General features: G+C 40.3%; 1 protein-coding gene across 7 annotated transcripts in view; it reads left to right on the top strand.

The window, feature by feature from the left end:
* Nucleotides 1-25,373, top strand: part of PAK5 (p21 (RAC1) activated kinase 5) — a 321,116-nt gene that overhangs the window by 12,926 nt on the left and 282,817 nt on the right. For 2 of the 7 annotated variants that reach the window (XM_086701696.1, XM_025932019.2), the window contains exon 1: nt 19,490-19,982. The gene's annotated coding sequence lies outside the window, so the exon portion shown is untranslated. Of the gene's footprint in view, nt 1-5,080; nt 5,499-15,688; nt 16,483-18,632; nt 18,780-19,489; nt 19,983-25,373 lie in introns of those variants that run through there. The other 5 variants (XM_086701692.1, XM_086701691.1, XM_086701693.1 and 2 more) reach the window with 5 other exon arrangements.

The raw sequence follows: 25,373 nt of genomic DNA on the forward strand, positions 1-25,373 counted from the left end.
GTGGCCCTTGTAGAGCATGGAAAGGGAATTTCAAAAGAAAGGTTAAGGGTCTTGGTGAAGTGAATGGGGATTTGAAATGGACATAAGCTTCTGGGGAGAAGGAGACAGTGGATAAAGAGGTTCCTTCAGTAAGACTTGGAACTAATTTGGAGACCTCGGGAAAACCACAACAGACTGAAACCTGTTTGGTAAGTATAAATGTAAGGTGAAGATGGAAGTCAAGGAAATAAGAAGTGACTAATATTAAAGATGACTAATATTAAAGATGATGAAGACAAAAGCAGATGATAACAAGAGATCTAGTGAAGGAAATAATATTGACTAGGTCCCGGACACTGCTGTAAATACAGACAGGGGTCCGTGCTGATGAAGATTTGGGAAAGGAGATAATTGTGAATAGGTGAAACCAATTCAATTTAACATATGATATAATAACACATTAATATAGGTTATTAACACATTTTCTTAAGTTTATTTATTTATTTATTTATTTATGGGAGCAAGAGTGAGCAAGAGCAGGGGAAGGGCAGAGAGAAAGGGAGAGAGAGAATCCCAAGTAGTCTCTACACTCCCAATGGAGATCCCCGGCCAGGGGCTTGAACCCATGAACCACGAGAGCACTCTGAGCTGAAATCAAGAGCTGGAGGCTTAACCAACTGAGCCACCCTGGTGCCCCATTAACACATGTTAATAAATGAGGACTAATGTACTGTACATTGTACAGTATGTATGAGAAAGTTTCTCATACAGTTGTATGAGAAAGTTTGTTTGCTTTATTTGGCATAACCCACTTAAGCAAAATGAATATTGTTGCTCATTAACATACATTTATTTTCAAGGTGCCTACAAATGAGCCTTTAATCAATTGCTCCAGAACCTTTTCAGATACTAGAATTGTGCTGACTGGTCTCTCCTTATTTTCCAAATTTAAGAAAGGAAAGCACTGAGAATATTTAAGTAACTTTCTCTCCTGATTTGGAGAGTGTGCAACCATAACAAATCTGGAGGTAAACCATAAGAAAAAAATGATCTTCCATATCTCCAGTACTGTTATTCTTACAAAGAGCACCACCGGTGGGTTATGAGAGAGAGAGAACAGCTCACTGTCATGTGGTGTAACTCCATCTGTTGTCCTTTAGCGAATGTCCAGATGGATTCCATTTCTGGTCTCTGGAAAGACAAGGCCAATCAATATAAAAAAGCTGCCTTTGATTATCCATCACAATCACCCAAGGAGAATCACAATTTTTTGGTTTCTACCCGTCATCCTTGTCAAGAGGCTCACGGTTTTATTTTTACTCATGAAATCTGCTTCTGAATTTCTGAACAATAACAATGCCAACCGTCTGTTTTTCCTTGGGTTTCTTTCATATGGTGACCGGGAAGTCTGGCTTGAAAATGTCTCTCCTATTCCTTGTCAATATCTTTCACTCAGTTTTCTGAGGAACGATGTTTACTTTCAGGAAGTATGGGGCTTTAAAAGGCTTATCATATTATTACAGCTTAAAGATACCTCAGATTCAGGAGTGAAATAAATGGCTTGAATTGGAATACCACTCTGATGAGAAATGAGACCTGTCGAAGCACATTCATGTTTGAAAAATTTCCCCCATATGCTCATTGTACTTACGTCATCTCTTTTTCACATGGATTAAGTTGTGTGACCGTTTTTGTAACATTGCCGGTATCAAAAAGAAAGGACTCCATGGGTGCCTGGGTGGGTCATTCCATTAAGAGGCTGACTCCTGATTTTTGCTCAGGACATGATCTCACAGTTCCTGAGTTCAAGCCCCGCATTGGGCTCTACGCTAACAGTGCAGATCCTGCTTGGGATTCTTCCTCTCTCTCTCTGTCCCTCCCCCACTTGCACTCTCTTCTGTCTCTCAAAATAAATAAATAAATAAACTTAAAAAAAAAGTAAAGGACTCCTTGTAGGATCCTAATTTACACACCCACACCCACCACCCACCCCCTCTCTCCTTGGAATAGGTCCATCCTGTTTGAATACTATATTTTGATTTACATGTATATTTTTTTAAGTTGATAAGATTTTGACCTAAGTATAAATTCAGAAGGGTCTAAGGAAAATACTGGTTTTCTCTTAAGCCTAAATAATCGCTGCTTTAAGCTGAAACTTTCTGGTAGAAGTTACTTATGTTTTAAATTTTTAAAAATTCACATTTCCTATTTTTGAATTTGTGAGGAGAGAGAGGTGTCCCAAATATCTCTTTCGCCATTTCTTCAGTAGTAAAGCTTCCATTTCAGCTGGGCATGTGGCCACTTGGAATAAAGATCCTTTTCCCAGCCTCCCTTGCAACTAGTTCTGGTCATATGGCCAAGTTCTTGGCAATGGGATCTAAGCAGAGGTAGGATGTGCAACTTCTAGGAAGTGCATTGCATCTCTTCCATAATACTTCCCATTTCTTTGGGCAGCAGTAAGAGACTGGGGTAACTGGAGTGGCAGCTGCCATGTAGACAGTAAGATGACTTTGAGAATAGAAGCCATGCTCAACAGGGCAGCAAGATAACAATAGCTCGGGTCTCTCACATCGTGGAGCACCACTTTAACCCTGGATGGCCTGACTTCTTGGATCAGACATCTTGGATGTGAGGTCAAAATAAATTGCTATTTTTATATCCTTATTATTTTGGTGCTCTCACTCATAGCCTATTTTATATATATATATATATATATATATATATATATATATATGTGTGTGTGTGTGTGTGTGTGTGTGTGTAAGTGGAGACTGTCCTACTAATAAAAGATTCTAGCAGATGCCATTTCCAACTAAGATCCAAGTACTGATATGTATAATTGCAATGGAAATTTTTAAGAAAAAGCATTATGTAGTCAATATCTTTTCAAATGAAGAAAAGACGAAAAGAAAATGAAATTTTGTTCATAATTATTTTATCCTTTATGATTTATTTTATTTTTCAAGTTCCTCTTTAGTATTCCAGCTAATGAAATTGAACTTCTATAACTCAGCACCAAAAAATCTGACTTCCAACTGCCAATACCTGTGATTTTTTTTTCCTGAGTGCTTGATCTAGCAAGCACTGAGAAAGAACTGTCTCTTTCTCTTTCTGAGGATGGACAGGCTGGATTTGTTGGGAGAATTAACACACATACCCCCAACTCAGGAGGCAGCTCGAATGACTGAAAGCAGACCATTTATAAATATACCAGGTGCTTTGTCCTACCAGGTAGATTCACTCAAAGGCATTTGTTCTATGCTGGTCCCTAGAGTTCCCCACCAGGATTAAGATCTGGTTATCCAGAGCAGTAACCTGCTTGATAGCATACCCTTTATTGGCTGCCTGCTTTTCTCTGCCTCTACTCTTCTACCAGTGTTTTCTGGGTTCACATCTTAAATAAATGATTGCACATACATCCTTGTCTCAGGGTCTGCTTCTAGGGTGCTGGAGCAAAGACATAATATTTGCATATTGTGTGAGTGGCTGTAAAAACATTTATGGCCAAGGGAATGAAATAAACAGGGACATGACATAAATTGCAAAGTAGACCTGGAGTATCTTTCGTCTTTCTTTCTTTTTCAGTCCTCAGTGGGAGAACAGAGCAAGGCTATACAACAACCCTAAAAAAAAGACTGATTAGTAAAAAAAATGTGCTTGGAAAATAGAACCCTAAAACACTGGGTAGAGTATATTCCCATATCCTTTAAATAATTCAGATGAATTGGCTCAGGGTGAAAGCAAGCTACATTAATTTCTTTCAGAAGAGTGTAAACAGGAATCATTACGCTTATTATTTCCCCCCAATATCTACAAAGTGCCCAAATACATAGCAGTTAATTAATAAATATTTGTCGAGTAAAAATGTGGTAGAGAGGGAATTGGAGTAAAGTTAGCAGATCAGTTGATCAAATACTCTACTAGGGATAGAAGAGCATACCACAGAGTCAGAGAAGATACATATTAGCAATACATAGCCAATGAAGGACTCCAATCCAGAGTATGCAGAATATTATAAATCAAATATAAAAGCACAACCCCACAGGAAAAAAAAATAGTGAGGAAGTTCTTCATGTGTTGTATCTAATTGGTTAATAAACATGTGACAATGTGCTCAACTCTATTAGTCACCAGAATGATGCAAATTAAAACCATTATGCCATACCATATCTTCTCACTAGATTGGTTTAAAGTGAAAAGAGAGAGAATGCCAAGTATTGGCGAAGATGTGGAGCAGTTGGGATTCTAATACACTGCTGCTGGATGGAGAAATTGGTACAACCGGTTTGGAAAAGTTCTCTGGCGATATTTACCGAAGCTCAACACACACATTCCCGATGATGCAACATCTCCACCCCTGCATATATAACTAACTGAAGTGCACACACATGTTCACAAAAGGCATGTATCAAAATACACATAGCAACAATACTGATAATAACCCCAAATTTAGAACAACCCAGATGTCTATCTACTGAGGCATGAAAACATAGGTTGTGGTATAGTCAATGGATTATCATTCTACAGCAATCAAAATGAGTGAACTATAATTGCAAACACTACATACATGAGTCTCACAAACAGAATATTTTGATGAAAGAAGCCAGATATAAAAGAATACAGACTGTATGATACCAAACATACATAGTTCAAAAACAGGCAAAATTACCTTATGCTATTAAAAGTTGGTATGGTAGTTATTCTTGGGGGACATACTGAATTTAAGGGGCAAGAGAGGGACTTCTGAGGTGTTAGTTGTCTCAGTGTTCCCAAGACCATCCACTAGTTTGGAAATCTACTGGAAGGACTAATATGATTCAGCATAAAGTTAGTGTCATGGCTTAAGATTTATTCCAGCAAAGGATACAGTGAAGGAATAACAGAAAAAGTATATACACAGTAAAACCTAGGATTGTAAGTAACTTGTTCTGCAAGTGTTCCACAAGATGAGCAAACATTTCTAATAAATTTTAACTTGATAAATGAGCGATGTCTTGTAATACAAATAGTATATGAGGCTGAATGTCACATGATCACAACTGAGCCAATTGTTCTTCTCTCTCTCTCTCTCCCTCCCCCCCCTCTCTCTCTCTTGCTGCAGGATTGTGGGTGATCATCTCCCATGCTCAGATGCTTGGTCTCAGACCGCGGCGTTTGGCAGAAACCAGTGATTTTCAGAACACTGGAAGGTGCCCACAACTGGCACCAGTGTATTTTTTGTCACTTCAAAGCACCTATGGACATTTTTTGCTTTTCCTTACAAGAGTAAGCTTAGGAATTCTTTGCTTCATTCTAGGTCAGGCTGTCTGCAGATAGAGACCCTTTCCTCTTCTGCCTTACTGCCAGTTACATTAAATGCAGCATATGACAAGAGTTGATTAATACTTCTCTGTAGTCAACATCCATGTGAGCATGTACAATGGCCCCCATGCGGAAAAAGGTTGAAAAGAAACGCGGTAAGAAGAAGGAGATGATTACAGTGGACGTTAAGAAGGGAATCATCAAGAAGTACGAACGAGGTATGCAAGTGGCTGAAATTGCAAGATTTTATAAGAAGTCCACATCTGCATGTCCTCTGCAGAGGAGGAGGAGGAAGAGGCAGAGGAATCCCTCACTTCAAATGAGATTAGGGAGATGTGTAAAATGTGGGAAACAAGTGCAAACTTTGTGGAAAAGCACCACCCGAATAAGGCTGTAGCAGTGTGAGCAATGAATCTGTTGAACAATGCAATGCCACATTACTGTGAAATCCTCAAAAGGAGGCAAAAACAAGTGTCATTGGATAGATACCTTGTTAAATCTGCATGAAAAGAAAAAGATTCCTTTGAGCCAATAGATAGCAGTGATTCCGTTAGTGATAGTGAAAGTCGTCCTACATAATAACCCTCTTCTCTTTTGTCTCCCTCACACCAGCCATGAAGGTTTTCAAAGGTAAGTGCAGGTTAATTTGTTTATTTTTCTTTATATTTTATATTTTCTTTATTATTTTGTATTATATTACAGTAATTGTCATCATTTTTATATGAATATTTTTGGATTGTGGAACGAATCATCTGAGTTTCCATTATTTCTTTTTATTTTTTAAAAAATGTTTATTTGGTTTTGACAGAGAGAGAGAGAGAGAGAGAGAGATCATGAGTGGGGGAGGGGCAGAGAGAGAGGGAGACACAGAATGTGAAACAGGCTCCAAGCTGTCAGCACAGAGCCCAACCCGGGGCTTTAACTCACAGACAGTGAGATCATGACCTGAACTGAAGTCAGACGCTCAACCGACTGAGCCACCCAGCGCCCCTGAGTTTCCATTATTTCTAATGGGGAAATTTGCTTTGATATACAAGTGTTTTGAATTACAAGCATGTTTCCAGAATGAATTATGCAAACCAAGGTTTTACTGTATAGGCAAAGGCTAGAAGAGGTCAAATGCACACTTTCTTGTATGCCCCCTGTAGGGAATGCATAGGTGTATCTTCTTTTCCAGTTGGGAATTGCAAAGACATGTGTGAGATTCTCATGCCTAGGAAAGTTGACTTGTATCTTGGAGTGCAAAGTTCTTAAATAGAATTGGTCACATCTCTGCCAAATGGTGTAAACCCCAAACCAGGCCCTGGGTGCACATCATGATCCTTGATGTTTACTTTAAACATGCTGGTAATCTGGTTCATCCTGACTGAATGCTTTGGGCATGTAGACTAATATCTTTACCTAGTCAGTATGTGAACATTCCAGGAGTTTAGTCTCCAGAGTTGACCAAAGGTCATTACCATGGCTTTAGAGATAAACAAGAACTGAATAAAACAGACCTGCTTCATTAACTCCTTCTGCTCATTAGTAATGTTATCTTTCTTGCTGTGGGAACTGATCATATGGGTATGTTTAGTTTGTACATATGTATGCATATTGTACTTCAAACATTAAAAAAAAATTAGTCCATAACCATCAGTTAGAGCTTGTTTGAGAAAACAAATGCTTCTTTTCCATGTTCATGTAAGATTACTGAAACCCTGGGAAGCTACCAAAATAACATTAGAAAACCATTGAATACCAAATACAAGAGTAACTCTAAATCTAAGAATTATTGAAGTAGATATAGAGATAATGAGGAAGTGAATTAAATACATGAGGTTGAGTTTCAGAATATGTATAAGTAGGCATGTGTAGTAATTTTGCAAAAGAAAATATTGTATTTCATGTTTTGACTATTCTTCAATGTGTTTGAAGTGGTCAAAATAACTAAATTACAAACAAATTTTTGTTTCAGATACTCATGTGTGTGGGAAATTAATTGATTGTATAATCTGTTAAAAATTACCAAAAATGGGTTTTCAAATGTTTACTTAGTATGTTTTTCATTTTAAAATTAAGTATTGATATATATGTGTAGTAGATCTGAATTATGGTTCCATTATGGTTTATTAATTATACGACTTCAGGCAAACCCTCTAAACTTTATCTGCCTTATCTTTGCAATAAAGGGGGGCAAGATCTTCAATGATATAGTCTATGGGATTCTTCTAGCAGTACAAGTCAGTAAGTTACTGTTTTAATACCATTGACTAATCCAACAAATGCTTTGTGTATCTATGACCAAGGCACCAGGTTAATTGATGTGGGAAAATGAAATGCTGGAAAACAAAGGATTGCTGTTTCCAAGGAGTTCAGTTGATGAGCAGAGCATACACATAACACACCTCCCAGCAAGGGGATGAGGCAGGAGTGAGACTGGGGAATCAAGAAAGAACCTATGGAATCAGGTAGCACCTGAAAAGGCACTTTTATGGGCCAGTAGATTCCAATTTAAAAAAAAAGAGTAAGCAGCTTATGTCTGGGGAACATTTAACAGATTCTATTGTGAAAATGCTCAGTTGAAAAGAAACCAGTCTGTTCTTGTTGGTCTAAGGATTAAGAAGTGCATATGGACAAATGGGGCAGTAAAGAAAGGCCTTAACTTCCATGAAATGAAATTTGTAGGCACAGAGGACTAGGAAGGCTTTTAGGATGAGAAAGAATGTCATTAGCTCTCATTTTAGATCCATGATACCCCAATGTCACAGGTTGGTTTCTCCAAGAAGCAGACTCAGACTCTGAGACAGAGATTAGTGTTTGGGATGTGTATTAAGGAGACAATATGTAAGGACAGAAAGGAGGGAAGCAAGGGTGGGCAGAGAAACAAGGTGGGAGTAATGGAGACCCAACAGTAGTCCTGGCCAACCCCAGAGGGAGCTCTAAAGCTAGAGTGGCCCATCAGAGTTGTTCAGGTCTTGATATCTCCACATCGGTCTGTCATTGCAAGTGGGCAGCCTAACGGGGACTGTGACCTCTCTGTAGTTGAGCCCATCCCTGAACGTGCTTAGTATTGAAAATCATCTGCTAACCATACTTCCGGGGGCTTCCTTGAATGGGGAGCTGGATGGCACATCATGCATCCATTCCATCACATTTGTGCTTTATAACGAATCACTCAGGGGCCTGTAGAGACCCATGTTTCACTCTGAATTGGTAGATATGGAATAAAACCAGACAGTTTTGTTTTGTTTTGTTTTGTTTTATTTTTTCATTCCCTTTCATTTCATTTCATTTTTGTTTTTGAGAGAGAGAGTGAGAGAGAGAGAGAGTGCAGGAGAGTGGGAGTGAGGCAGAGGGAGAGGGAGAGAGAGAATCTTAAACAGGCTCCACACCAGTGCAGAGCTGATATGGAGCTGGATCACAGGATTGTGAGATCATTACCTGAGTGGAAATCAAGAACCAGGTGCTTGGGGCACCTGGGTGACTCAGTCAATTGAGTGTCTGACTCTTGATTTCCGCTTAGGTCATGATCTCACGATTCATGGGTTTGAGCCCAGGAGTTGCTTGCAATCCTGTCTTTCTCTCTCTGCCCCTTCCCCTCTGGCTCCCTATCTCTCTCTCAAAATAAATAAATAAGCATTAAAAAAAAAGTTATATGCTAAACCGACTGAGCCACCCAGGCACCTCAACACTTTTATTTTAAATAAACTTCCTTGATGATTTTGATGCACAGAAATTTGATCATTATTCTTTTAGAAATTCATTCAAAACCCTTGAGTAAAGACTGGACCAGGTCTAAGTCCTTTGCTTGTAGGGCATCACTCCTGTCTCAAGTATCTTTCTTTGCTACTCATGACAACTCCATGAGGGAAGCAGAACTCACATCTCTGAGTTCTGTGTTTTGCAGGTAAGGAAACTGGTTTAGAAAGCTTCAGTGACATACCCAAGGTCAAACAGCTGTTAAATATTACTGAGGCTCATACTTGTCCATTTTGCTTTAAGCTTCCCCTGCCCCCCCTTATCTTTTCTCACTATCACCCTCTCTCATACATTTAAAATTTACTTGTGTATTAGTCATATTGTTCTTAAAACGAAATGAATGCCCTCATTATCCTTAGAAATTTTTCTAATGTTATATTAGTGGTCCTTCTCATGAAAATAAAAGCTTGTCCCTGTCATGGTAATAATAGATTTCCCCCTACAGTTTATCCAGCATAGACAGTCACATGGTGCTGACTTTGATCTTGGCAATAGCTTTTCCTTTAACTCACAATACCAGATACTGAAAAGAAGCTGCAACGCTCTCTCATCTGTTTGCTCTGAATAAATCCCTCCTAGATCCTTACAAGACAGTCAGGTTTTCCAGAAAAAGGAAAGCCTATTAAATTCCCCTCCTAGAGGCAACTGAAGCTTTATGTGGCATCAGTGAGGATGTATTTTAAATAAAAAAGCAAGTTAAAATGAAGGTGGGGTGGTTTTAAGGGGCAAAGAACCTGCTTGTTTGTTTGTTTGTTTTTGTTTTTGGTATTAGCATGTGGTACCTCCTTCAAATCTCTGATCTACTCTCTGATCCTGTCTAGACCACTAGGTCACTGCAAAGCAAAGAGAGGTGGCCAATAATCCCTCCAAAAGAATCCATGCTGCTCTCCACGCTGACAGCTTTGCTAAATGACAGGGAGCTGTAATCTTTCAGCACCCAGGCATGGCCCAGGGACCATGACTAAGTTGTAGATATGCTGCTGGTGGATGAGGTTGTACGCTATTTTCCACCCTTCAACCTCAATATTAAACAATGGCTTATAAAGGCATTAAGGGATAGTCTTTACATTGTGATGTTGATGATGATGTTTGTCTTACAGAAAAAAAGTGGCGTTGATATTCATCGGCATGCTGGGATTTTAGCAAGATAGAAGCAATTATGCACACTTGTGTATGAGCAATTTACACAAGCAAAGCCCTTAATTGCTTGGCTGGCAAGCCTTCTACTTTCTGAGTATATATAATATATAAGCAGTGAATATTTTAATTTTCAAAATCTGGCGTCTCGTTTAGAATTCTTAAGCTTGTTCTGGAGCGAAATTCAACCTAAATCATTCAAAGGGATTTTATACAAATTTTGCTGAAATCCATGACCTTAAAGGTACACGGGTTTCCCTTTCAGAAAGAGGATAGCGCTCATTAAATTGAGTAGAGTAATTTACTGTTGCTTAAGGCCACTGGCACTTACAGCTCAATCCCACAGAACTTCAGCTGTACTTTTTCACCAATAAAAATCTATCTTTTCTCCACTGACTTATAATGCCACCATTATTATAAATGAAATTCTCATATAGATTTGTGTTTATTTCTGGACTCTTCTGTTGCTGTTCATGTATTTCATGTGCAGATATCAAAATATTTTCATTTCTGTTTCCTTCAGGCCAGAAAAAAAAGGACCTCTATGAGTATTTGTCAGTGTAGATGCCTCTGTCCTCATGGAATCATGCTCCATTTGCCTTCTCCAGCACTATTCCTGCTCTTCCTCATATCATCTCTCCAGTTACTCATCTTCTTTTGTAGCCACTTGGTCCATCTACTGCTTTCACAGTGGTGTTTGCCTGAGTTCCATTCTTTGACCACTCCCACTCAATATAGTGTTCTCAACTGTATTGTGTTGAGATCTGGCATTGAATTGACACCCCAAATGGTATGCCATCCATCCTTCCTTTCTGAGCCTCATATTTGCTCTTCTTACTGACCTCTTGATATGAGTCCTGGAGGGTTCTCAGCCCTTTCAATCTCAATCCATTAAAAAAGTTGAGCCACATGGCCTCCGCTCCAAACCCATTCTTTGTTTTACACTATCTCAGCCAATAGCACCACCATCCAGGAAGTTATCCTAGTCAATTGCCTGGAAATCATTTTGATTCCTTTTTACCCCATATCACCTACATCCATTTGGATACAACATCCTTCTGCTTCTACCTTTTTAGTGTTTATTTAATCTCTTTCCTTTTTTCCCTCTCCTACTTCCACTGCCATTTTTGAGCCTTTGATAATTCCTCTCAGAAGCTACACAAATAGCTCCCTACAGAGTCTGGCTCTATTCCAAGGCATTGCTGGGAGAACCATATTTTATTTTATTTTATTTTATTTTATTTTATTTTATTTTATTTTATTATTTTATTTTATTGTTAAAAAATTATTATGTTTATTTATTTTTGAGAGAGAGAGAGACAGTGTGTGAGTAGGGGATGGGCACAGAGAGAGGGAGACATAGAATCCGAAGCAGGCTCTAGGCTCTGAGCTATCAGCACAGAGCCTGACATGGGGCTGGAACTTATCAACCATGAGATCATGACCCGAGCCAAAGTCAGATGCTTAACCAACTGACCCACCCAGGTGCCTGGGGAAAATGGTGTTTTAAAGATGCAAACATAATTAGGTCATCTGCTTTGTTTCATTTTGTTTTTATTGTGGTAAAATATACACAACATAAAACCAGTTTAATCATTTTTAAGTGTGCAGTTCAGTGGCATTAAATATACTTATCTTCTTTTGCATCCATAACCAGTATCCACATCTGGAACTTTTTTCTTACCCCACACAGGAATAACTACCTGTCCCATTCCTTACCTTAGCTCTGCTAAATACTATTCTACTGTCTGTCTCTGTGAATTTAGCTGTTGTATATACCTCATTTAAGTGGAACCACACACTATTTGTCCTTTTGTGTCAAATGTCTTCATTCAACATTTGCATAATGTCTTCACAGTTCATCCATATTGTAGCATGCATGTATCCACATTTCATTCCTTTTCAAAGGAAAATATTCTATTGTGAGTATATATCATATTAGTTTTTCCATTCCTCTGTCAGTGGATGTTTTGTTTTTCACCTCTTGACTATAAGCCATGCTGTTGTGATTATTGATGTAAAAATACCTGTTTAAGTCCCTGTTTTCAATTATTTGGGTGTAGATCCAGAAGTGGAATTGCAGGATTCTATGGTAATTCTATGTTCAATTTTCTTAAGAACTGCCATACTATTTTCCACAGTGGCTGAACCATTTTATATTTCCATCAGCAGTGCACAAGGTTCCCAATTTCTCCATGTCCTTGCCAACATATGTTCTCTGTATTTTTTATACACATATGAAATTATTTATTTATTTATTTATTTATTTATTTATTGCCATCCTAATGGGTGTGAGATAGCATCTCACTCAGGTTTTGATTTGCATTTCCCTGACTGAGATAATGAGCTTCTTTTCATGTACTTATTGGCCATTGTATATCTTTTTTGGACATATATCTACTCAAGTGTTCTTATGTTGTCTTGTAAAAGTTTTATAGCTTTTAGCTCTTATATTTACTTTTTTGACCCATTTTAATTTAATTTCTGTATATGGTGGAAGGTAAGCATCCAACTTGATTCTTTTGTAAGTAGATATCCAGTTTCCCCAACACCATTTGAAAAGACTGTTCTTTCCCCCTTAAATGATCTTGGCATCTATGTCAAAAATCATTTGACCATATATGTGAGGGTGTATTTCCAGGTTCTCTATTCTATTCCATTGGTCTTTATATCGGTCTTTATGCCAGTACCACACTCTTTTGGTTACTGCAACTTTGTAGGAAGTTTTGAAATCAAGAAGTGTGAGTCCTCCAGCTTTGTTCTTCTTTTTAAAGATTGTTTTGACCGTTTGGGTCCTCTGAGATTCCATATGAAATTTAGGATAAATTTTAGCATAGTTTTCATACCAGGGTAACACTGGCTTCATAAAATAAGTTAGGGATTGCTTTCTACTCTTCTATTTTCTAAAGGAGATTGTGTGAAAGAGGTGTTAACTCTTCTCTTATATTTGGTAGTTTCTTCAATGAAACCATCTGGATCTGGAGATTTCTTTCAGGAGAGCTTTTTAATTATGAATTCAATTTTTGTTAATGGTTATATTCATAAAATATTGATTTTTTTGAAAACTATTCTGATTATGTATTTCATCTTAGTTGAGTTTTTGGTAGTGTGTGGTTCTGAGATATTGTCCATTTCTTTTAAGTTGTTGAATTTATGAATATAAAGATGTTCAAAGCATTTGTTTACTATCCTTTTAATGGTTGTAGAGTCTGTAGTTATATCTCTTCTTTCATTCATGATACTGGTGATTTGTGTTCTCTCTTTGCTTTTGTCTAAATGAATCATTTTAATCCAGGTTGATTTTAAATATCTATTTTCATTCAATTTGTATATTCTGTAATGTTTTACTGTATCACAAAAGGTATTATATTTTGAAATTTTTTGAAAAGAATGATGACTTATTTTTGAAATACATACATTCATTATTAAAAATTTCAAGCAATTCTGGGGTGCCTGGGTGGCTCAGTCAGCTGACCATCGGACTCTTGATTTCAGCTCAGGTCATGATTCTCAATTATGAGATTGAGTCCTGAGTTGGGCTTTGTGCTGAGCAGGGAGCCTTCTTGGGATCTCATTCTCAATCTCTTTATATCTCTCCCTCGACCCTGCTTGAGTGTTTGCTCTCTAAAATAATTTTTTTTTTAAAAAAGCAAAAAAAAAAATTCAAGCAATTCTAAAAAATGTAAAAAAGACAGTAAACAATCAACCAATCTTTCTATCAGAAATATTCCTTGGTTTATAATATTCCACAAATCTTCCTATAGAGAGAGAAATAGGAGTGTAAGGTTATAATTAAAATAAACTAAAAGGCATGATTTTTCATATATGGGTGGTACCATATGTGTAATTTTAAAACTAAATTATATTTAATCTTACTAAAATTAAATTTAAAAATAAAAGGAAAAAAGCTAAGATGTTCCTGCAGTGTTTTCTAAATGTCAGAAAAAAATGTTAATTTCACAGAAAAATGTTATTTTCATGAGAGAAATTTTCTAAACTATTCCTTTAAAGATAAGAAAAAAAGACTAAAAAAGTATATGAAGCATATATAACTATACACTTCAACATGAATAATATCCATTGACTTCTTGCCAAGGAAAATGAGGAAACTATTGTACTTAAACCTCCTCATAACTCCCTTCTTTCTACCTTCAGAATTTAGTAAATTTCACAAAAATATTAATATGGTCAAGGTTTACAATATTTATGTTCTATTTTAAAGCTCCCAAACACATAATTTTTAGTCTCAAATTTATTTAAAAATAGGTATAATGATTATTATCACATTTGACCATAGCTCCACCATTCTTGAGATTTTTTACTTTTTTATTTTTAAGTAGGCTTCACACCCAGCGCGGAGCACTGGGGCCAGACCCTGAGATCAAGACCTGAGCTGAGAGCAAGAGTGAGGTGCTTCACCAACTGAGTCACTCAGGCATCCCTTTAGATTTAGATCTGTTTTTTTTTTAATTTATCTCTTGGGTGAATTTCATGATCAAAAAGAATTTTGTTTAAAGGTTTACATACATGCACTATATATCTTGATCCATTGTTTGAGAACAATTAACTACTGACTTGAAAAGCTGAAGAATAGCCTGGCTAGGCAAAATAGACACCTTTGGGTCACTGTTTCTTTTTCTCAGAACATTCCCCCAGGCACTGTATGATGCTGTGAAGCAATCTAAAGACAGCTTTTCTCTTCCTTGTATGTAAATTGCCTTTTATGCCTGGATGCACCACGGATTACTTGTCTTTGAAATTCTATAACTTCATCAGAGTACATTTCAAATGTATCCTTTTGTTCAGAAGACTTAAGACTCCTTATTTCAGGAAATTAGCTTCTATTATATCTTTGATTAATTTTTCTATTTCATTTTATTCTGCTTTTCGTTTTCTGGTTTTTCATAGCATAGGTTGTAAAAAGTGGTTTATATGCTAGTAAATGAAAACAAGTAAACAAAAACCTTTGATTTGTACTGTTTATCAATTTATGTGCAGTAAAAACTCCCACAATGGTGGATTTCAAGCTATCAGTGTTGTTACTATAAATGAAATTAGGAGCTCTTGCAAGCTGGTGCAAGCCTATATGTGTACATGTGTTGGATCTCCTTTGTTTGACTTCCATATAATTTTCCTATGATTGGTTTTATACTTTTTTTTTTTTTAGTAGCTAAGTTCTGTCTGTCACAGGGTTTCAGTTGTGTTTAGTCTCATTTCCTATTCTTTTACCTCTTGAATGCCTTAATGACTTCCTTCCCCAAGCCCTGAAACTCTGCCAGGGTCCCTTTCATTTCTGGTCATGTTGTTTCTTCTTTAAATCCTTGTATTGCTTCAAAAAATTTTTTTTTGTTAGATCATATAATCTTTAATTTTTTAGAATGTTGGAGAATTTTTTTTAATGTTTATTTATTTATTTTGAGAGAGAGAGAGAGAGAGAGAGAGAGAGAGAGAGAGAGAGAGCATATGAGCAGGGGAGGGGCAGAGAGAGAGAGAATCTTAAGCAGGCTCCATGCCTTGTGGGGCTCAATCCCAAGATGGTGAGATCATGACCTGAGCTGAAATCAGGAGTCAGACGCTTAACTGACTGAACCACCCAGGTGCCTCTGGAGAAATTTTTATTTGATCTTTTGCTGTTTCCTGAGGGTTAATCTCCTTCAGGTGAACATTTCTCTTATGCTTTTTGTTTATATTCCTTGAAACATTCATTTCTACCCCCTGTTCTCCCTCCGCTGTTATCTAAGCATGTGTTCTCTTTCTGGAGTCTATGCTGGTTCCATTATAACTGTGATTCCTCTTTGAGGGATTCCAGCTATTTACTGATGAATGGCATAGATGACAATGGAGAGTAAGCTGGGGTAGTCTGAACCTAGATTCCAGGGTGTGGTCTCAAACATCCCTCTCAACCAATCTACCAAGTTCTCTAACCCTCAGGCACATCTTCTCACAGTTTTTTTGTATTAATAAGGTTGGTTGAGATTAGTTTCTCATGAAATAGTCACTAGTAGGTAGCTTTGTTATATAGAAAAATACACATTTCTAGTGAATATTTAACTGCTCTTTCCCCCTCCAAAATTACAAAGTACAAATACAGACTCTGACAGTGGATAAAATCATGTCTTAAATGTTATAGAATGAATACATGTCAGCACAAGAGATCATAGTTAATAATTTCATATACAAAAAAAATGTGTGGAGCCAGATACCTAAATAGAAAGTGTACTGTTGGTTTGTAAACTCAGGAGCTTCCCGGATGAAATCTGAAACTGGCCCCCATACACAGAGGGCAAGGAGAGAATGCAGAAGGAGGCCATTCCAGAACAGCAGGTGGCAATCTTTTTTTTAATTTTAATTTTTTGTTAAATTTTAATGTTTATTTTTGAGAGAGAGAGAGAGGGAGGGAGAGATGAGTGGGGGAGGGGCAGAGAGACACAGAATCTGAAGCAGGCTCCAGGCTCTGAGCTGTCAGCAGAGTCCGATGTGGGGCTCCAACTCGCCAACCATGAGACCATGAGCTGAGCCGAAATCGGACGTTTAACCAACTGAGCCACACAGGTGCCCTGTCATGTGGCAATATTAATAAGCAAGGGGATTTACAGGTATGGCTTATCTTAGCCCAAGATGAGCAGATCTCCACTCCTACCCATCAGAATCTTAGAAGTTTACAGAGGTATTACCTAGGTTAAATCACATATTCAGCAGATGGACCCAACAGTGTGTTACCCTCTAAGGTTGTGTCGTTGAAACTGGCTCTTACTGTGGGAATCGTGGGCTGAATGTGCCTTCCAAGGACAGGGGAGGGGGTGAGGAGTCTCTGCCCAGGTCCAGATTGTGGGTCAGTCAGAAGTCAAATCCTCTTGATGACCTCCTCCAACAATTCCCAATTACTAATTATATGTTATTTTCCAAATTTTAAATATCTGAGCCATGGGGAAAGTCTATTATTTGTTTAAAAATAAAGGTTTTGAGGGGCGCCTGGGTGGCGCAGTCGGTTAAGCGTCCGACTTCAGCCAGGTCACGATCTCGCGGTCCGTGAGTTCGAGCCCCGCGTCAGGCTCTGGGCTGATGGCTCAGAGCCTGGAGCCTGTTTCCGATTCTGTGTCTCCCTCTCTCTCTCTGCCCCTCCCCCGTTCATGCTCTGTCTCTCTCTGTCCCAAAAATAAATAAACGTTGAAAAAAAAAAAAATAAAGGTTTTGAATCCCTCTGACAAATTGGTACAGTCCTACCTTGTATATTCAAAAGTGATGTCTTTGATAAATGTATTAGTGTGGTGGACAAAGTAATGTTTTGCTCAGATCCCCCTTAAGTGAGGGACCTGTTACCCCAGCTGCAGGAGCTACTGCTGGCAGATGGCCTTCAGTGGTTTTCTCCTTTAGGGACTGCCTCAGCTTCAGAGGGCTGCCTTCTTTCAAGTTCATGCCCCTTCCAATGCAGCCAAATGATTAATATTAGTATATAAAGGACTGGACAACTCATACCAACTCGAGACAACTCTGAAGGGTCATCCTAGCTCCAGAGATCCCTGGAGGGCTGGCCAAGACTGTCACCAGCCTACAGCCTAACTTGACTTCTACCTCTGTCTACTCCTACTTCCTGTATCTCCCAGTCACATGTGTTGGTCCTTAATGAACACCCAGCCTGCTAAACTCTCAATAAATGACATTATATAAAAAGAAACTCTCTAGGTCTTGATGCACTGCAGTATGTACAGAAATAGTATTATTATTCACTTATAAAGTTTAGCTTGCATAACTCCTAAATGAATTTGAGGCAACTAACAATAATCATAGTATTCAACCAATTGAAACAACTATGCAAATGCAAGCTTTGTGTTTAACAGGTGAGACTTTTTTCCTGTGATTGAAGTTCAGTATTTCCAAGCAAAATTCTAATGGCTACCAATCACAAATAAACTACACCTCTATAAAATTATTTTCTAGCTTTTGCATCTGTGCAAGCACACATACAAGAAGGTCAAAAATCGAAACTTTATGCAAATAATCGAGTGGTAGGTGGCTAGTTATGGCTACGTGTGTGGCTTAGACAATAAAGAGGTAGACTTAGAGACTACTACTCCTTTAAACAGAAAAACAAAGCATGATATACCAGGACATATTTCTCCTTTATACATGGGAGTACTGAGAGAGAAAAGTAACTATCCGTCTATCCTATGGTTCCTGTTTTGATACAGCAGCTAATACATTGAGGGTCCTGAATGAATGGAAAACAAGCAAGAGAGAAATGATATTTTACTATTAACTATAAAACTGTTTAAGAGTTACTGAGTATAATAGAATACTGATAGATATAAATCCTTATTTTGAATCTGCTATGCAGTTATGGAATCAGATACCCTATCACCAGCTCATGAAAATATTTTTGAGGCAGCTAAAAACAGACAAGGGTAGAACTTCTTCATTTCCAAGGTTGAAAACTCATAACTGGTTTTTGTTAATGTCTCTCTCTCTCACTACAGCATGAGCAGTGAATATTATTGACAGTGCTGGAGACTCCGGAGGTTGGGAAGAGAGTGGACAACTAGGGGATTTAATATGAACCACGGGATATCATCGCAAGCTTCAGCCCAAACATCACTCATCAGAAAGCCCTGTGTCATCCCTTGGTAAATAAACATACTACTGTTATTATAATCTGTCAGTCTTCTTAATTGGGCAAGCCCGGCCTTACCATTGCATGTATAATACATTGGACACTTGGTTGTCCAGTCTGAATTTTTAGCCCAGCTCAGGAGAGGCAGGGGACAGCCAAGGGAGGCTGGTTCAGACTTGAGTAGAGCAGCTCAAGTAGCAACTAGTTTGCTAGCCAACCAGCAAAACGAGCACGGAGAGGTCCAGGAACCCATGTTCCCCTAAGCCAGTTTCGGATGGGTGTTCAGAGCCCAGCCCTAGCGTGATGTCTTCCAGGGCAGCACAGCAACCCGGGGGGTGGGGAGTGGGGGAATCTTCCCTTACTAGCCGCCACATAATCTGTAGGCAGGAGGGACGTCTGTGGATGATACAGACCGTTTCTGGGCTGCCTAATTGAAGGATGGCCACACAGAGGTCACAGACCGGGGCTCCTCTAGATCCTTGCTACTCCGTGTGGTCAGAGGACCAGTGGCAACATCACTTGGGACCTTGTTTAGCCTGCAGAATCTCAGGCACCTGTATGGACCAACTGAACCCGTATTTGCATTTTAATCCTACCGCCCATTTAAGTTTGAGAAACACAGGTCCAGGTGGTAGCAAGGAGGCTTGCGGAAGGATCTGCCTCTCAGCCCCGCCCCCTCCCCCGTCTTTGCTCTCCACCGGAGCAAAGCTCAGCCCCACACTGGTCTTGCACATTTCTGCGAACCCCGGGTGTGTGCGGAAGGGGCGTGCAGGAGGTACCCCGGCACGAGCAGAGGGCAACTGGGTGACTGGATTGGCGAAGGGCTGCTTTCTCTGGCTCGGGGCTCCTCAGCGTGTAGACACTCCCCCGACCCTTCCCTCCCCCATCCGCCTCCAGCAGCTGCTACTGCCTGCCTCCCGCCGGCTGCCGCGAAAACCCGGAACAGCTGCGTGCGCTCGTGGAAAGTCCTCCTAGGGGCGAAGCCGGGCAGCTGGGCATGCTCAGTAGCTGGGGGAGGCTTGGGTGGAGAGTAGAAAGCCGCGGCTCTGCCTCCCACCCCCTCCCTCTGGCCCCCGCCCCCCTTGCCCCTACCCAGCCCGTAGTAGTTGCCCGGCGTGCGCCCGCGGAGACCGGGAACATGGCGCTCCGAGCGGTGTAGCAGCCGCGGAGGAGAAGCGGAGGAGGCGCCGCCGCTGCGCTGACAGCCAGCCACCAGGTAGGCAGGCGCGCCTGGCGGGGCTGCCTGGGTGGGTAGCGGCGCGGGGAGGGGCGCTAGCGTGGATGCGCACGGCTGGGACCCCGGGCATCTCGCTTCGCCGGCAGGATGCGAAGGGGATATCTGACAGCGCGCAATTGTGCATCGCCTAGGAGATGCCAGAGGCTGGGGACCGTCTGGCTGGAGGGCAGGGATTCGGGGACCGCCCCCACCCCCCATGCGCTGCCACCCAGCCTGGGCTCTCTACGGGTCAAATAAAGGATAGTTCCTTTCTGCTGGGCGAGAGGGCGCGGGGGGAGATCCGCGGATACCAGTTCTGGGAGTGCGCTGGTCCCCCGGACGGCTCGCAAGCCCAGCACCGGTTCTTTGTGTGTACAGCCACGCACGCCCAGGGGGGTGCCACGGTGCCTGCTTCTCCCTGGGAGTGTTGCACATATTGCCAGGGCAGGATTTCCGTATGGTTTTTGTCTCTTGGCAGGTGTGGACTGGAAGATGTAATAGCAGAGCCTTTATGGGGCTGTGTTTTCCTTTGTTACTTGCCTTGGTGTGTGTGTGCGTGTGCGTGTGTGTGCGCGCGTGGTGGGTTGTAATGGAGAGAGAGAGAGAACTTCTGCTCGTGGGCACGGGTGTGGGCAGAGCGTGGAAGAGGATCTCGGCTCCAAACTTGTAAAAATCGCGTGTGATGCCGGCCTCCTGGAGGGTTAACTTGAAAAGTCCAGAGATCATCTGTGCCCGGTTTGGAGCAGAGGCGTGTTCGCCCCTCTTGAACCCATGTGTGTGTATTTGGAGCTTTAAACATGGGATGTGAGTCACTTCAACATTAGATAGCAGTTAAGGGAATGTGAAGCATTTGGGGCTATCTGTGGTGGTCTTTTTTTTTTTTTTTTTAAAGGTCAAATTAATAAATAGAGAAGTTGGCAGCAAGCCCAAGGAAAGTGTCATCGTTAATAGCTGATGACAGCTTCGAAGGCTAAGTACACTTTTGGGGAAATCAGGAAACCTGGCATTCCACAGGGTTCCACCAAGAAATAGCCATAGGGTCTTAAGGAACTCCCAAAATCTCTTAGTGCAGCCGTTTTCTCTTCTGGGGTTTGGAGGTATGTAGACCCCCTCTCTCTTACCTGAGTCCTGATGGACACGACTCTTGAAAAGCCCCTCCCACACCAGAATTCCTATGAAACTGACACTCCAGAATAACAGCTGTGCCACCTTATACTTGCATATCTGTTATATTCAGCAGCGCAACTCCCTGAGTTAGGGAGGGAAGGCAAATTTAGAATACGCTTTTATTTTTTACTCCAAGGATGGACATCTGTGACTATGAAGTTTAGAGACCCTTTCCTCCGTACTTAGAGTATTTATTCTTATGGTCTCCTTAGGTGGCAAGAATGAGTCAGTAGCATCAAAACGAAATGGGGAGTGCTTGAGGAAGATGCATTTAAGTAAATTAAAGCTGTAAATGTCCAATCTGACAGTAATACCTTGACTTAGAATACATATGTGCAAAGCAGAAGCATTGCTAATGGAAGCAATATTGTTGATGGAAGTTTATTGATAGCATTGGTCTTAGAATACAATTTTTGTGTTCCTCTGGGACTAGGTACAGATTGATTATACTAGGTGTCTGCAAGTTGGTATTTTGTTAATAAATGTGAGTTTTAATTTCAGGCATTGAAAACCTAATTTGTCAGCTCCTCTCCTTTACTTCATCAGAGTTTGTTTCAGCACTGCAGGTGTGAGTGGCAGGTGTTCTGGGGTGTGGTATCATTTTGGTGATGAGACAGCTGAGTTTGAGCTCTGCCTCTGCCATTATTAGTTTTTTGATCTTGGGCAAGTTATTTAACTTTGTGGAGCCTCAGTTTCCTCCCCTGTAAAACAATCCTGGGAATAGAAAGACTTGTCTAAGTGGGAGAGTGTGTGGACTACTGGTAACATAAACCAACCAGGAAAATGGTGGGGACATTGGAAGAGGAAGGGAAATGGATATTTATTCAACCTATACTATGTGCTCTGTGTTACGCTAATCAAGCCCAAATAAGTAATCTAACACTTCAACTATCAGTTTCTTAGGGCTGCCATAAAACAAATGTCCAAAAATGAGGTAGCTCAAAACAAAATTTATTCTCTCACAGTGCTGGAGGCTGAAAGTCCATAATCAAGGTGTAGACAGGTCTGTGCTCCGGCTGAAGCCTCTAGGGGAAGATCGTTTCTTGCCCTTTTTCTAGCTCTGGTGGCCCCAGGTGATCCTTGGTTTGTGACAACATAACTCCAATTCCCTGCCTCCATCCTCATGTGGCAAAGTTCCCCCTTCTTATAAGGACACCATTCATACTGAATTAAGGTCCACTGTAATTCAGTATGACCTCATCTCGATTATATCTGCAAAGACCCTATTTCCAAATAAGGTTCACATTTGTAGGTTCTGGTTAGGTGTGAATTTGGGGGAGACACTATTCAGCCGAGTATGCCAGCATCCCTATGATCTGTGTTTAATGACATGATTATTTCTGCATATGAGCAGAAGATAAAGATAGAGTATTGTGGGTTCAGAAAAAACTTTAAAAGTTATTTAATACAGCTGACATATTTGTGGCTTCCCAAACATGGTAGGGAAGAGCAGCATTTAGAGATACTAGACAAATGTCACTAATCTGGAAACCCAGATAATCTAGGATCTCAGTCTTCCACAGGTAATCTGCCTAATGTGCCCTGTCCCAAAAGGGTTTGTTAATGTCGCCTTCCTCTCTCTTGCTACCCGACCAACACAATGCAAACAAACAACAGAAAATCAAACAACCAAAATAACAAAAGCGACAGAAACACCCCAATATTAACACCTTTCTAATTTTTCTAATTTTTGTAGAAGACACTACTGTACATGGAATTGCTTTAGCCAGAAACTCAAGAATCATCTTTTGACACCTTAATTCCTTGTGCCCTCCATATCCAAAACCATCACAAAATTTTATAAATTTCTCCATGTATCTCTTGGTAGATTCTCCCTTCCATCTGTACCACACCACACTATCAATCCTCAAGTTGTCTTCCCCGTACTGGATCACTGGCATAACTTTCTAGCAAGACCCGTGGCTCCTTGCTTGGCTCTTCCAGTCATTCTTCTAGAATAGATAGGATCATGTCAATTCCTTGCATATAATGCCTCTACATACCTGAGGTGGGTTCCAGAGACTGAGCCTTGGGCACTTGGCCAGCCTCATCTTGGGCATCTCCTTCTCTCGCTGCTGTTACACTGACCTCCTGTCTGTCGAATTTCCCAAGAACTTCCCCTACACCTTGCTGGTACAAACTGTACTTGTCCTTTGGGCCTCCTTGATCTCCCTTTCCCAGCAGCCCAATTCTCTTATCAGCCTTTTAATTTTCTTCCATAGCACTTACCTCAATTTGCAGTTTCCTATTCATTTGTTTGACTATTGAATGTCTGTGAACTCCGTGATGGCCATTTGTTTTGTGTCTTGCATGTAGAAGATGATCAACAATGGCAAATGAGTGAAGAAATGAAAACTCTCATAGCATTTTTCTGTGCCAACTTAAAGATCTGATTTTTTAGAAACTTTTTTTTTCCCCACTAACTTGTATAAAAAGAGCAATTGAGAAACTCATTCTGACTGGAAAAGAGGAGTATTCTTGGCTTTAACAAATGCATCTTCTAAGAATTGGTTTTAAGCGAGCAGTTAAGAATTGAGTCAAAATATTTTCTGCCAACTGAGGTCTTTGTAAAAACCTATCAGTCAGCAAACATTTCACAAATATCTATTGGACATTTGTATTTGTCATGGTAGGCCCTAGAGGGGACAATGGAGAACTAGACTTTTAGCCTTCTAGAGATTAAAAATAAACAGTAAATAATAATTGCAGTAATATTTATTGGGCTTCTGTTCTATGCCAGGTTCTCCTCCGTCCCTGTCCCTACTGGTTACTATAGATAGCCCTCCAGTCTCTCCTAGTAACACAGAATCCAAATCAAATGCACAACAAATACTTCATGAGCTAATAATTAGTAGGTGCTTTTATCCCGATCTTTTAAAATAGGAAACTTCTGGGGCGCCTGGGTGGCGCAGTCGGTTAAGCGTCCGACTTCAGCCAGGTCACGATCTCGCGGTCCGGGAGTTCGAGCCCCGCGTCAGGCTCTGGGCTGATGGCTCAGAGCCTGGAGCCTGTTTCCGATTCTGTGTCTCCCTCTCTCTCTGCCCCTCCCCCGTTCATGCTCTGTCTCTCTCTGTCCCCCAAAAAATAAATAAAACGTTGAAAAAAAAAATTTAAAATAGGAAACTTCTGCTTATGGGGGGTGGGGGGAAGGAATCTGCTCATATACAGAAGAGCTTGCAACTGCTTTGTGAATATAGCCAGGTGGGTCCTGTTCTACTTTGCAGAGCATCAGCCTATTGTCTCTGGGGTTAAAATAAGAGCCAAGTTGCTCTTTATACAGGAGCGAGTTCCTGGTGTGTTTATCTTCCACAGTTGTCAAAATTCTTAACTGGCAGCTGAATTGTTTTATTCTGTTTAATCCAAGTGAGAAGTAACGTAATGTCTCATTCAGGGCACTTTTGGGTAGTCCTGAAAAGCAAGACTCAGTACCCCAGGAAAATGAATGTGGTGGAATGCAGGAATACAGGATTACATTTGGATTTCTTGGATGGCCTCGATTTCTTGTAATTTCATTTCATGAATGGTAATTTTTTTAAAAGCAAATAAAAACATTTAATGCACTTTTTTTTTTTAAAGTTTATTTTTGAAAAAGAGAGGGGGGGTGGGAGGGGCAGAGAGGAGAGAAAGAATCCCAAGCAGGCTTTGTGCTGTCAGTGCAGTGCCCCACATTGGCTGAACTCATGAAGCCTGAGTTCATGACATGAGCTGAAATCAAGAGGCAGATATTTCACAGACTGAGCCACCCAGGTGCCCCTTAATACATATGTTTGAGTATAACTTTTCACCTAAGTAACAGAAATCAGACATTGTGTCTTCATTTCGTTTAAAAGTGATGGATACACAGGGGTGCCTGGGTGGCTGAGCCAACTTTGGCTCAGGTCATGATCTCGGTCAGTGGGTTCGAGTTTCTTGTCAGGCTCTGTGCTGAGAGCTTGGAGCCTAGAGCCTGCTTCAGATTTTGTCTCTCCCTCTCCCCCTCTCACACTCTGTCTCTCTTGCTCTCGAAAATAAATAAACATTAAAAATTTTGAAATAAAGTGATAGATACACAATTGAGTCTAAAGGAACAAATAAGATATTTCAGTAAGGTGGTTAGTTATAATGTACACATTTAAAAATCAAGCTAGGGGCACCTGGGTGGTTCAGTTGATTAAGCATTTGACTCTTGATTTCAGCTCAGGTCGTGATCTCCTGATTAGTGGGATCGAGCCCAGAGTCGGGATC

Source organism: Puma concolor, chromosome A3 (assembly GCF_028749965.1).
Source record: "Puma concolor isolate L17-30 chromosome A3, mPumCon1.1.hap2, whole genome shotgun sequence".
Taxonomy (NCBI): Eukaryota; Metazoa; Chordata; class Mammalia; order Carnivora; family Felidae; genus Puma; species Puma concolor.